General features: G+C 43.9%; 1 protein-coding gene across 1 annotated transcript in view; it reads left to right on the top strand.

The window, feature by feature from the left end:
• The window catches only part of TM2D1 (TM2 domain containing 1), a 58,827-nt gene extending 47,888 nt beyond the window's left edge, over positions 1-10,939 (top strand). The window contains exon 7 of the mRNA XM_059727900.1: positions 9,624-10,939. The gene's annotated coding sequence lies outside the window, so the exon portion shown is untranslated. The remainder of the gene's footprint in view (positions 1-9,623) is intronic.
• The last annotated feature ends 2,403 nt before the right edge of the window (positions 10,940-13,342 follow it).

Here is a 13,342-nt window from a genome sequence, read left to right as displayed (position 1 = left end):
TTATCTCATCATTCAGAAACTGTAACCTTTCCTTTAATTATTATCGGTGTTATTTATACGCTCAGCTTATAGGATCAGACCCTCATTATTGCAGACAACTGAATAAACAAATGATAAAGGCCATCCCTGCCTTAGAGAGCTTACTGGCACTATGGCATTACTGAGAGATACGTGGGGACTCCAATTAAAGTACAGTAGAACTTGGCTAGGTTACAGCGTTAGGCTCCGTAACCCTCACAAAGTTGAGGATCTGCAAACCAGCCGGGGTCCTAAACAGTCCCAGCCAACAGTTGTACAGGACTACAGAGGTACTCGTGGTAATCAGAAAAGCAGCACCCCTTGAACTAAAAAAAAGCCTTAGCAAACAGCTGCACAGATTGTCCATTTATTTGGCGACTTACTACAAATTGAGAGGGTCACGAGCCACCCAGGTACAAAACGATCTGGGTTCTACTGCATCCTAATCACGTTACAACAGAAGAGCAAGGACTTCGGGTTACTTTGGTGCTCGAGAGTGGCAAAGCACATGCTCCAAGGCTAGAGAGCTGTGTGAAGACAACTCTTCCCCTCCAAGTGAAAGGGCTTAGAGAGCCTCTGCTTGACTGGAGCTAGGATGGTCTTTTAGCACAAGTGTCTCTGCTCTGTCTCAAGTAGGTCACAGGCCACGTGAAGTGCTTGTAGATGTGGGATGCCCTGCTTAATGCACTGAGGGGCTTTCTTGGTAATATTGCACTGTTTATACATGCATGAGAAAAGCAGTTAATGCAGGTAATGAGAGACAGGGAGTGGCGGGATCCTAAACTAAACTGGCTTGAGCATAAAGACACGTCACACAGGGTTGATGTTTAGCACCTTGCCTTTTAAAGGGCTTCAACAGATAATATTTAATTGATACTAAATCCATATTATAAAATAGGAGTAATTGAGGCAGGGAGGTTAAATGCAACCAACTGAGATGCCACAGGAAAGAAGTCACAGTTGGAACCATTCGACAGGCCTCCCTTCTGATACATGAAGCAGTTGTGCGAAGAGACGATGGGAGTGACTTGATCACCTAGCCAAGGAAATTACTATACTTTTTATTTCTCCTGACTTAACATCCTGTCCCTGCCTTGCCCTCCTGCAAAGCTGCTCTTCCCCCAGACATTCACAAGATGATTTCCAGAAGGGAAGACTCAGGCACAGAGCAATTTAAGTGTCATGTACTCATGGCTTGTCTGAGAGGAAAGCCAAGCCCTAGCACTGACAGCCGAGGGCTCCCTCATATCTTCCTGCTGAGAACAATTTTCCTATTTTCTTTTATAAAAACATTGTCTCTAAACAGTCCTTTACGAGGCAGATCTGCACAAAAGCACCCGCAGGAACGGTCAGAAACAGAAGGAGCTAGAGTCAGTGTTGCTAGGCGTAGCGATTTCTTTGGACTTCCATTGTGTGCGAATCAGCAGTGACTTTATTCCATAACTTGCACTTCCCTAAATCAGAACTATTTTCCTTAACATTTACTAAGAAAATCCCTCTTTTTCCCCCCTTTCGAAGCAGAAGCTTTGTTAGCAAGCTTTCCTTGTTCTAATTGCGCAAAGCCACATATGCAAACATTTGCACTTGCCATTGCTGAATATTTTGCTTATGACCAAGCATTTCTTCTTACCAAGAAGGTAGTTAGGCTATCTCCTATCTCAGCTACAAGATACATGCCTGCAAACATTTCCTTACACATAATTTACACGTGCAAATTTAGAAGCCGTATCAATTTTTTTTTTTAAAACTGTTTTTCATAAATACCATATTTTCTTGCAGATAACATACACCTTTTCTTACATATACCTCTTTCCCAAAAATCAGCCCCCCCCCCCCCCAATTGGGGTGCATATATTAAGAAGGAAGAATGATTTTCTGCCTGGAATAGAAGCACCCTGCTTTACTCCATCTGTCCTTTTTAATGGTCTTGATGTTCCACTAATTAAGCTAGCCTTTCTATGGGCAGTTTGCTGTCTGCTTGGTGCTTCTGGTGTGCTTCCTATTTCACAGCCTAAGCAGAAAAAGTAAGTGAGTCAGCTGAAGATTAGGCTCTGTCCCTGCTCTATGCAGCCATAGCTCTGGAAAAATCTTGTCCTCTTCATTCTGCCTTTCATAAACAAGGTGCATATTATTTTCAAGGGTATGTTGTATGTGGGAAAATATGGTAATTAAGATAGTGTCAAGTTTAATATTCTCTACTCTTTTCATGAAAAACAAAAACATAATACATGACTAAAGATGCAGAGGGACCTTTTAAGGCAGTAAGTTCCTGTTCAGGTCTTTTTGAGCTGAAGTAGCCTTAATGAGACAAATAAAACGACTCAGAGTACTATTTTACATTGCAGAATTTCACAATAAAGCTTAAGGAATGATTCTCACTAGAGTTCAGTGCACTCTGGATTTAGCTCATAATAAGAAGGATGTGTTTACATAGCACCTTATAATCAAAATGAGATCTGTATATAACTTATTTAGCGGTTCAAAGGAAACTCAGGGTGCTCTGACAAATTTGCAAAGTGCTGTGTGAGTTATGGACTGTTGTGCATCCTTCTGTTGATGTCTCCCATATTGTGTATGCCAGCTCGAGCTTTAGTGCATCTTCCCCTCTAAGCAAGGGTTGTGGTCCAATGGATGGAAAATATAGTTCACCCTGGGTTTAAAAAGGTGGCACTTTACCATGTATCACCTACTCTGCATTTACTTCTCTTGTGCACATCCCCATCCCATGGTACTTGAAAGCTAACCTGCAGTTACTTTCCCCTCTTCCACTGATGCCTAACCTACTATGGGTCACCTTCCACCCATTGCAGTGTAGAGTATCTGCATGGACAAAGCACCACAGAATGGACAGCAGATGGAAAATACAAGCCTCTTCCCTCTCTTCCTCTCCCACACCCAACCTTTTATCCTAGGGTAAAGTGTTCATATATATTCATACCCTCACTTTATCTTTGGGCCTAGTGTTTCAAGGGTCACCACTCTAGTTAATAAAGCATCGTTTGCTTTAGATAGACTTTTCATTAACTTTGTTAAGTCTTGGGGATCCAGTCTCCCTTGATAATATGCATCTTTTGATTTATAACAGGACTTATTTTGTTAAGAACAAATATCAAAAGCATCAAAGTTGAATTCAGTTACAAATTAATAATTTATTAAAACTGGCAGTTAAGAGTTCACTCATCACTCCAGGATGGGCCTAATGAACTAGCTTCATTTGTATTACCTAAAATGGCTTTATTCAAATTGCAAGCAAGTCTTCCTAGCGGTAAGGAGAATTCCAAAATGAAACCATCAGCAAGAGAAAGCCAACTGCTCTTTTGTCCCCTCCATAAATACAGAAGCAATTACCTTTTTTGTATCAAGGGAAGCTTCATTTGCTCCACACATCCTTTCCATTCCAGCCTAGCTCCTAAGTATATATTAAAATGAATTATATAGGTCACTGGGTAAAACAAACAAAATTTAAATCTATGCAAATAACAAAAGAAGTGCTCCAACACAATTTATAGTAGTACAAGAACACTAGGAAGGAAGCTAGGAAAATGTCATATGTCCTATAATTCTGCTCTTAAGAACCTCAGAGTACTGCATGCAGGACCCCATAAGGGTCTTCTGAGACTTAATTAATGAATATAACGTGCTTTGAGATCCCCTGATGTTAGGTGCAAATTAGTTACTGAGATGGGAGCACACTCAGCAAATTTCAGGGGTCTTCAGCTACCAGCATTTGATTTTGCCCATTATAGGTGGGAAGCAAATGTGACATTTTGTTCTGGATTCAGAATCCTATTCTGTTCCCCTGACTTTAGCTCAGATTAATTTCTAAGCACCACTGCCCCCCACACAAGTCATTAATCTTGGTGTTCAGATCATTCACCCTGTGATACATCAGAAAAACAAAACTGTGAAATAATATCTAAATACATTTTTATCAGAGACTAGTTGGGACAAATCCAATCTGCCTTGGACACATCACAGGCCAGCCACTAAAAGCTGCCTTTTGAGGACCAGTTTGATATACAGCTTTCACAGACCCCTAGAGAAGCAAGGCTGGAAGCAGCCTCCAGAGGTCATCCAGGCCAGCAGTTCGCAACCTTTTGCACCTTATGTCCCACCTACGTAAGGTCAAAAAATCCTGGACTCATTGACCTGGTCCCATCAGTCAATGAGCCGGGGTATGGGGAGTCCCCCAAAGGCCAGTTGAAGACTGGGCTGGGGCGGGGGGGGGGGGGGAGGTGTCCCCCAGTAGCCAATCGGAGCATGCAAAAGTGAAACCAAAAGTCCCGCCATGGCACTTCCAGTTTCACCGTCACGACCGAAGTCCCACCTAGATGACCTTTATGTCCCACCAGTGGGACATGTTCCACTGGTTGAGAAACCCTGATCTAGACCAACCTCCTGCCTGAGGCAGTCTCATCCCTATCCAAACCATCCTATACAAACCCATAATCTAAACTCTTCATAAAACTACTGCCAACTCTGGCACAATACAAGACATAACACCCTAGCCCACCACAGGTCCAGCAGAGGAACCACAGCAGCCCGTGTCCTGTTTCTATAAAAGGTTGTTAGAATATTATCAAGAGATCCCACGTAAAGGGCTGCAACCCCCTGCTACAGAAGAAAGTAACCTCTCCCCCACCCCAGTCCATACCAATCTGACCATGGGGTAAAATTCCTTCCTGACCCCAAATATGGCCATCGGTCTGACTGGAGAGGCAAGACCCTCTAGCCAGGAAGCTCCAGCTTTAAATCCCAGCAGGAGCATTAGCACACCTTTCTTGCAACCTTAGGTCTTTGTGTGGTACAAAAATGGTCATACCTCTGAAAACCAGAGAAATATGGTTTTCCAACATGTTCCTGACCCAGCTGCATAGTCTGTGATAGTTCCCCCACAAAGATGCTCTCCCAGCGAGATAAAAAGCACAGGGAGTAGACAACACTCAATGACAGCCCCAGTATTGCTCTAGCTCTGTGGGCACAGTGGGAGGAGAAGAGCTTTGTAGTCACAGAAGGAAAATGAGGATTCAGGGTTAGAAACCCAAAGAGCTGTGAATCCCAGACTCCTGCAGGCAGTTCCTCTTGCCCGCTCCACACTCCTGAAGATAAAATATAACATAGCTCCCTAGACTCGAATGAAGTGGTGAGGTTTTCATACTACTCTGTTCCCTTCTACGCAGGAGGGAAACATTAGGGTCTCTTATCCTGAAGTTGCTGTTGGTTAGCAGGTAGTGGCAAGACAAATTATTTCCAAGGCAGATGCAATGCTGAGATACTCTCCCCCCACCCCATGTCAAAGTTGAGCCATTGAGTTACTGGAGGAGCTGATCTCTGGGATGTCTCATGGAGGGTTATGTTCACAACCAGGTAATTCCCTGTGACCTGATCTAATAGTTATCAGCTCATCTCCTTTGGTCCATATTGCCACTAATGGGAGTTATGGTAAGCTTCCCTTTCCTCATTCTGCTCTGTGACTCATCATGACCCTGTCAGTGAAAACTGCAGTCCTCATAACTTAAACCCCAGGGGCCAACCTTTTGGATAGGTGTGCCACAAATTAGTCCTACCCATTACTGAGCATCACTGACTCTTTTCCCCTACACCGCCTGCTGCTCTGCCTCCTGCCCTGTGTGCCACCGTGCTGCCTGTCCCCTCCCAGGCTGCAGTGCACCACACACAGAGGCTGCCCATGCCACTTGCTGCTGGTTGCCCACCCTGACCAACATCTACTCCTCATCTAAAATTCTGTATCATCGCTTGACAACAGGAAGGTAATTTGAAATCTTGGCTCTTTTCTTCTTGCTTGCTCACATGCATCTCTGTCCTGCCTTCTTTAGTGGGACCAAACAAACTGCATCTTGGACCAGTGACTTTTCCCCCTTCCATTCAAGGGAGTGCCCGCAATTAAAGCTTCTGCAGATATAGCCCATGACTCTGATGGTGTCTTTACGGACAGCTACAAAGCAAGCTTGTTTGCAGCCTGATAAGCATCAAGGTACATCAACACAGTTATCAAGCTCTTGTTAAACCATTCACTCGCAGGGTTTTCTAACCATAGCCAATTTGTTATTACAAAAACATGATTTGTCTAAGGAAAATCTGCATCTCCAATTTGGCTAGTCACAAAGAAAATATGACTGTCCCCATTCCACAAGCTTTTTTGTAGCCATGAAGCCTTATTTCTTTAAAATTCATTTGTATTCTGCATTCCTTTTTTGAATTTGCTGATCTGATCCAAATCACAAATATATTGACTAACCACTGCCTTTGACCTAAGTCTGAAAATAAGAACTGGCCTAATGCCTAAGTTTCACTGAAGATAGCACCAAATGCTGTTTGTCGTTCATCTGGCATACTTTAACTGTAATTGCAACAACAGCCTGAACTACCACAAGTTTTTATGTGATGATATTTCATGACATTTTATGTACATCATCCACATGTGTTATTTTTAGCAGACTGTTTCCCTCTCATGTGCTATGCATCTTGTTTCTGTGGGGGTGTGCTATAGGCAGGATCTTCAGCATTTTCATGATCATTCTTGAAATCTTAAAGTTATGCACAATGCATAATCATTTACTTTCTTTGAAAAAGAGACTATGCAGCAAAGGGCTAGCTGGACCCAATTCTCAGTTACATTAAGGCCCCCTGTTACATCATGCTGACAGCATAAATGAGAATTAGGTATCAACAGTAAATGGATCTGTGCCTCAGAGTTAAATACACAGAACTTCATGGTAGTCTTATTATTTATATTGTCTAGTGCCTAGTGCCCTTAGCCATGGTCAAAGACTGTATTATGGTAGATTGGAAAACAAGAGGTTGTCTATTAATGTATCCTCTTCTGTAAGTGGATCAAAATGGTCCTCATGTTATCTGCTGGGAACATACAGCACTATAAGATGTAATTGTCTTAGGAATGTACATCTGTGAGCTCTTCCACATCTTTACTATTATTTGCACTGCTCTGAGACCAAAAAAGTCTGTATTTGGCAGATGGGAACTAAAGCACAGAGAAATTAAATGACTTGCTAGAGGAAGTGTGTGGTACAGCAGGAAAACTGAACTGGTCTCCTGCATCTCAGGTTTGTGACCTAACTACTGGAGCATCTTTCTTACCCATCCCCTCGCTTTCAAGGACTTCACAGCGCTAGTACAACTTCCTAACCATGAGGCTGGTGTGGTTTTGGCTCATATGCTGTGCCCATGTGTTCATAAGCTTCCCTTGGTCGTCATAGTTTGCAACACATTTGGAGTTTCCTTGGCCTCTCTAAGCACATTTCCCTGGCATGGGCTCTTTGTCTGATACCCATCACAAAATGAGACCGTATGGCCGAGATGGTTCTCTGGCTAGGTCCACAGCTAGCTCCCCAGAAGTGAAGGACACCCTTTCCCAGAGTTTCCAGGCGGTGGGACCTCAGTTTACATTGCACCACTTAGGAACATGACAGTTGAAGCAAGCAGACATGCCGGCTTTGTACGAGTTCCAAGCCAATCGCTCTGTGTTAGCTAGCACAAGAAACACACAGACCTAGACAGAAGAGATGCATATAGAAATTTCCTGCCTCAGTTTCCTTATCACTTGAGTTCTTTAGGCTTAGGTCCGAGTCCTCTGAACATCTCCTCTCCTGTGGCTTGTGATTTGAATTGCCATCTCTGGCCAGCTTTGTCTCACTGTCTCCTATGCAATCCGTTTCCTTTTTTCCTCAGCTGGTCCCAGACCCTCTGCTACAAAATGATGGCTCTGTTCCTTTCCCCGTCCAAGAATCCGGTGCAACTCTAAAATCCAATAGTCCCTCAGGTTCGGCAGTGTTTACAGGCCACAGGAACACCTGGTCTTTTATTTCAGTGCCTGGGGAAATTCCTCTGCAATGTACCCCTGTCCTTGCAGATGGACATACTTGGTCAGGCGGGTTTGACTAGGATTCAGGCATTATCCCAAGGCACTCTCACTAGAATGGCAACCACTGAGAGTTCGAGACCCTCCAGGGTCCCTAGTCAGAGAGCTACACAACATAACCCTAATGGCATCAGGCTGACTTCATGTATGCTGGGACATTCAAAGTACAGCAATTTCACAAGAGCAACCAGACTTCAGTCTTGCACATCAGCAGATTCCTCAGAGCATCACATAGGGGCTGTGTCTGTGCTTCTAATTTGCCCCATACACAGGTGGGAATGTTGGCTGACCTGCTCTGATTGTTTTTCAATGTAATGAAGTTGTGACAATATATGATAATACCAAGAAAGGCACTGGGAGGGGCAGTCTGGACAAGTCCTTTTTGAGCAGTCTGCAATAGACTACTGGGCAAATGCTCTGCGTATGTGTGCTGGATATTAAATGCACGTACAGAGAGTAGATATTTATAAATAGTGTCCATCTAAAATATCCTGAATGCACGCTGCATATCCAGAACTTACTTTATATACAGTTTGCTCCCTCTTCGATATTCATCAATTCAATTACTCTTTCCCAAAATCCATCAGTTCATTTCTCCCCTCTCAAATTCCTCCAGTCAATTCACTCCCACAAAATCCATCTACTCACTCTCCTTCCAATACTGTTTAATTCCATTTTTTTAGCCTCACATCCATCAAGTCACCCCTTCCCACCAACTCCAGGTCTTATCTGTTAGTCTATTCGGCAATACTCTAATCTTGCTCATGTGGAGCTGGGATGGGCCTGAAGGCTTGACATTAAATGGAAGTTGACGTGCCCTTGGCTTTTCGGTGGCCCTAAACTCACCCATCTCTTCTGCAGATTGCAAAGGAGTATCCATGCAAAGCCAGAGGGGAGTAATTCTGGCCCTATCAATCTGTGGGAGCTGGGAAGAGCAGACTCAACTGATTCACTATTTTCATGCTTCCCTACAAGCATGCTGTATCCTGTCATCCTCCCATTGAAGGCCATCAGGAGCCCCTCTACCTACACCAATACCAATGGGGGATAGATTTTGAAAGGACAGTACAGGGTGCTCAGACCTCTTGGCAAGGTACATGTCAGAAGCTAAGAACTGCACCTTTCCACAAGAGGCCTTGACGTGTGTGCACGTATATGTGTGTGCACACACACATGTAGAGGCATGTGATCAACAAAATAGCATGCCATAAATGTTTCTTATATACACTCAAGTGTGTGTGTGTGTGTGTGTGTGTGTGTGTGTGTACCCAAAATGCCTCCCCTCCCCCACAAATATATATAGGAAACATTTATGGCATGTTATTAACTTGATCATATTGTGCCAAAAAATATATATATACAGGGAGGCTGATATCAAAAAGGAGTTGAGATAGAGCAGAAACACAGGGGACCAGGTGTGAGCATGGCACAAAGACAAGTAAAAAAAGGGATTATGGGAAAAGGGCAGATAAATACTGGCATGAAAACTTGGGCATTTTGTGCATAAATATAGGTGCCACAAGGGCTGTTTCTTTGTAGCAACCTAGGGGTGTATGATTTACACACAGCTTTGCTATCCTTGTCTCAGGCAGTTCTACTGACTTGGGCTGATTGTTAAATGGGCCAGGTAGTGCACTGCTGAAACCTCTCGTAGCCTTTTGCCACTAAATGTGAATTTAAGTCTTTTTTTTGGTCTTGTCTCCAGGAGGCTGTTTGCCAACACTGGCCTCCCAGAACGCAGAGATCCAAGAAGTCGGAACACCAAGACTGACAGTGAGCAAGAGACTAATGCACACCCGCAGAACAACACCCAACGCAAGCTGTATATCTGCAGTGCAAGCTGGTAGAGAAAAATAGGGCCTTTGTTGTTTTGTTTTTCCCATCACAAGCAAAACTTCATAGAAATTTCAGGCCCATTTTGATCTTTTTTTTATTTTTCGGAAAAAACTCAAATCCAGTATGGAGTTTTTGGTTGAAACCAGAGAAAGAGATAGAAGTAACTATTGGGATATTTACCTGGGATGCAGGGTACAAAGTTTAAGTCCCGTCTGTACCCAGTTTAGATAAGGCACTTGAATTTGGGTCTTTCAGATTGTAGGTGAACATCCTAATCACTGGCTATTCTAAAATGGAGAGGGAGATTTTTGTCTTATTTTTCATAAGCCAAATCTATAGCTCAGCTTGGCTCTTCTACAATGGTTTTAGTAATCCCCATCATAGAACTTTCCTTGCTAGTCTTTTATAAAGTGAATGAGATTAAGAAAATACCATTATTGGTGGAGAGCAAACTCTTTTTGAATGCTTGCATTTTTTATCTTGCACTCAAGCCACCGAACTAAAAGAGTTAACTTGAAGTCTTCCTATGATACATTAATCAATATACTGTCAAGTTAATAAGCACAATACAAGCTCTGGCATCTTTCTACTGAGCTTCCTCTGACAGGGATATGTCAGACAAACAGGTCACAGCATATGGGATGGGTAGCTGCATTTGGGGCTATGAAAACCAAAGACATAGATAGCTCCTTGTAAAGATAACTGGAATTCCAGTGTTCACCCTTTCTACCAGCCAGGAGAACCCATCATAAGGCCAGGAGGGGAGTTGAGGGAGAAAGGTAGTGCCTTTGTCAAACCAGTCAGGTGTGCAATATCAGGGGGATTTGGTGGCAGCTTACAAATATATCAGGGTGAGCGTCAGAGGCAAGATGAACAACTATTCACCAAAGTGCCCCAGGGGAAAACCAGGAGTAACGTTCATAAATTCCAAAAAGAAGGTTTCCGACTTGATACAAGGAAGAACTTCTTCACAGTTCGTGTGACCAGACTCTGTAACAGACTCCCAAGCACCTACCCTGGAGATCTTTCAAAGGAGGTTGGACGCACACCTTGCTGGGGTTATTTGACCCTACCAGTCTTTCCCGCCCAAAGCAGGGGGGCTGAACCCGATGACCTCACAAGGTCCCTTCCAGCCCTAAACTTCTGTGAATCTGTAAATTAAATTAAATAGATCATTTTCATGTTTCCTGTATTTAGACTGGTTCTGAGAAAGAGATACTTGATGTAGGCACCCAAAAAGAAGATTATGGGAGTAACTGCAAGGTACCTCCCTGCTCCCTGGTCAGGATTACATGCATCACAAGGTACGGACTGGGGAGAAGGGATAAATATTTCTCTTCCCAGATACATGGGAATGGGATGAGTGAAAATGGGCAAGGGTAAGGTAAGGACCACAATATGGTCTCAGGTCTCTTCCTGTGAGAGCGCTACTGCAACAGTCTGACTGATGCTACTGGAGACAAAACAAGGCCCACAAGAACTAAATCCATTTGTCATGACATTGTAGCTGATGAGAGAGTACTCTCTGGCTGGGATTGTGACAGACTTGTGTCCTCTGCAAACTGGGCACACAGAGGACCCTGTAACAAACTCACCTGGGCTAGGGACAGACTTTACACATAAACCCTTTTAAGTGATCAGAAACTAGTTTAAACCTGTAACAGAACAGAAGCTCACCGCACATAAACCAGTTTTAAAAATGACTAAAACTGGTTTAAGATAAAACTGGTTGGATGTAGTATCATACTTAACTGATTTGGGTTGAACCAGTTTATGCAATGTCTGTCCCAGACCCCTTCCTGGTTTAAGTTAAACCAGAGTCTCCCAGCATCCCAGATGCTTTGCAAACCTGGGCTGGGTGGGGCTGTTTGCTCCCTGGCCGGAGCTCCAGCAGAGCCTGCAGGCACAGCAGGGTCTGCCTGGCTTCCTCCTGCCCCATCTCCCTTTGCCACTCACTGCTTAAGTAGGGATCCCCTCCTTCCTCTCTCCCTCCCTCCCATCACCCACAGCATGGACCCCAGCCCCATGGACCCTAGCTGGCATGTGGTATGCTAGCTAATGCTGAGAGGTATCCCCAGTTTCACTGGGACAGGACAAAGGCAGACAGGACAGGCTCCACTTAGGGCTTTTTGGAGCTGATCAACAGGTCAGCTGGTAACATCCCTCCATTCCTTCCTTGGAAAAAGCTATTTAAGAAGAGCTTGAACTAATGACAGAGGCTTTTGTTTTCTTGATGGGCTGCTAAACGTTGTGTCATCAGCTCCCTGATGGCTCCCTCATCTGTCGGGTTTGGAGACAGTATGAAGAAGCAGAGAGAAGGAGAAACAGCTCAGGATCATCAACAGATGCATGCACTGCACACCCACCCTTTGCCTCAGAGTGCTAGCCCAGGGCTGGGGTCTGGGAACACTCCCGTCCCTTGAGCAGCAAGTGGGGAAAAGCCGGGGACTGTGTAAGCAGGGTGGGGTTTAAAACCCTCCTTAATCAGAGCGTTCTGCCAGGGCCTGGCTATGCCTCCCCTCAGCTCAGCATAGTAGAAGGGAAGGGAGGGCTGCTTTAGCCTCTAGCTTCTAGCCTGAGCCACTGCAGGCATGTGCCTGCATTTTCTCAGTCCAGGGGGAATGTCTGTACACTTGCAAACTGGTTCAACCTAGGCAGGTTAGACTAACCTGCAAAGATTGAATCAATTCAGGCTCAAGTTTTTTGAATGTCTGTCCCTAGCCCAGGAGGTTACATGACAAACAAGCTTCTTATTAATGGTAAATCATAGTTTTGCCTGCTTTATGCAGCAATCTTCAGTGTACAGACATGCCTTATTTCTTACATATTTTTACCCCAAGATTCTGCAAGCTCCAGGATCACACAGGGGGTCCACCTATATAGATCCATTTACAGAACTTGGACCTTAGCAGGACTCTGCTAAGAATAAGATGTCCAAATCAGACCAAGACTTATGTTCCATTTTATTAGAAAGCCTACAAACAGCAACACTTATACTATGTCACTAGGTTTACACAACCTTCTGTGCAAATGGGAAGTTTATTATTAACTGTTCCTCTAATGAAAATGTCTAAGAAATGAAAAACATGAGCCATTTAAGTTTGAAATATTTCTATAAACATGGACTGTTGTTCATGGCACAAGCCCCTGCAGAGACACCACTTGTGTTCCAGGAATATTGCTTCACTTTTATTTTTTTAATCACACCTTCTCCTTAAATGATCACCAGCTGTTTTACAAACTAGAGCAGTTATATGCAGAAGGCAACTAATTCCTCTATCAATCAAATGCGGCCATCTCCACATAGTCTTATTGCATCTACACCAGTGCTTCCCAAATTTTTCCTCAGCGTGACCCCATTTATGACCCCATTTCCTCAAGATGACCCCTCAGTTCCAACCCATAGTCCCCCACCCCCATGATCCTATCTGCTGATGTTGCAATCCCATTTGGGGTCACAACTAACCACTGATCTGCACCAAACAGAAGCACTGGCTCATACTAACTCAGAAGACAAAACTGTTCCCGAGTCAACCTATCCAACCTGGATTTCCTTGGAGGTTTCTTCTCCTACCACTTCTGGCCCCG

Source organism: Alligator mississippiensis, chromosome 5, assembly GCF_030867095.1.
Source record: "Alligator mississippiensis isolate rAllMis1 chromosome 5, rAllMis1, whole genome shotgun sequence".
NCBI classification, from domain to species: domain Eukaryota; kingdom Metazoa; phylum Chordata; order Crocodylia; family Alligatoridae; genus Alligator; species Alligator mississippiensis.
This window is presented reverse-complemented; position numbering and strand designations above follow the sequence as displayed.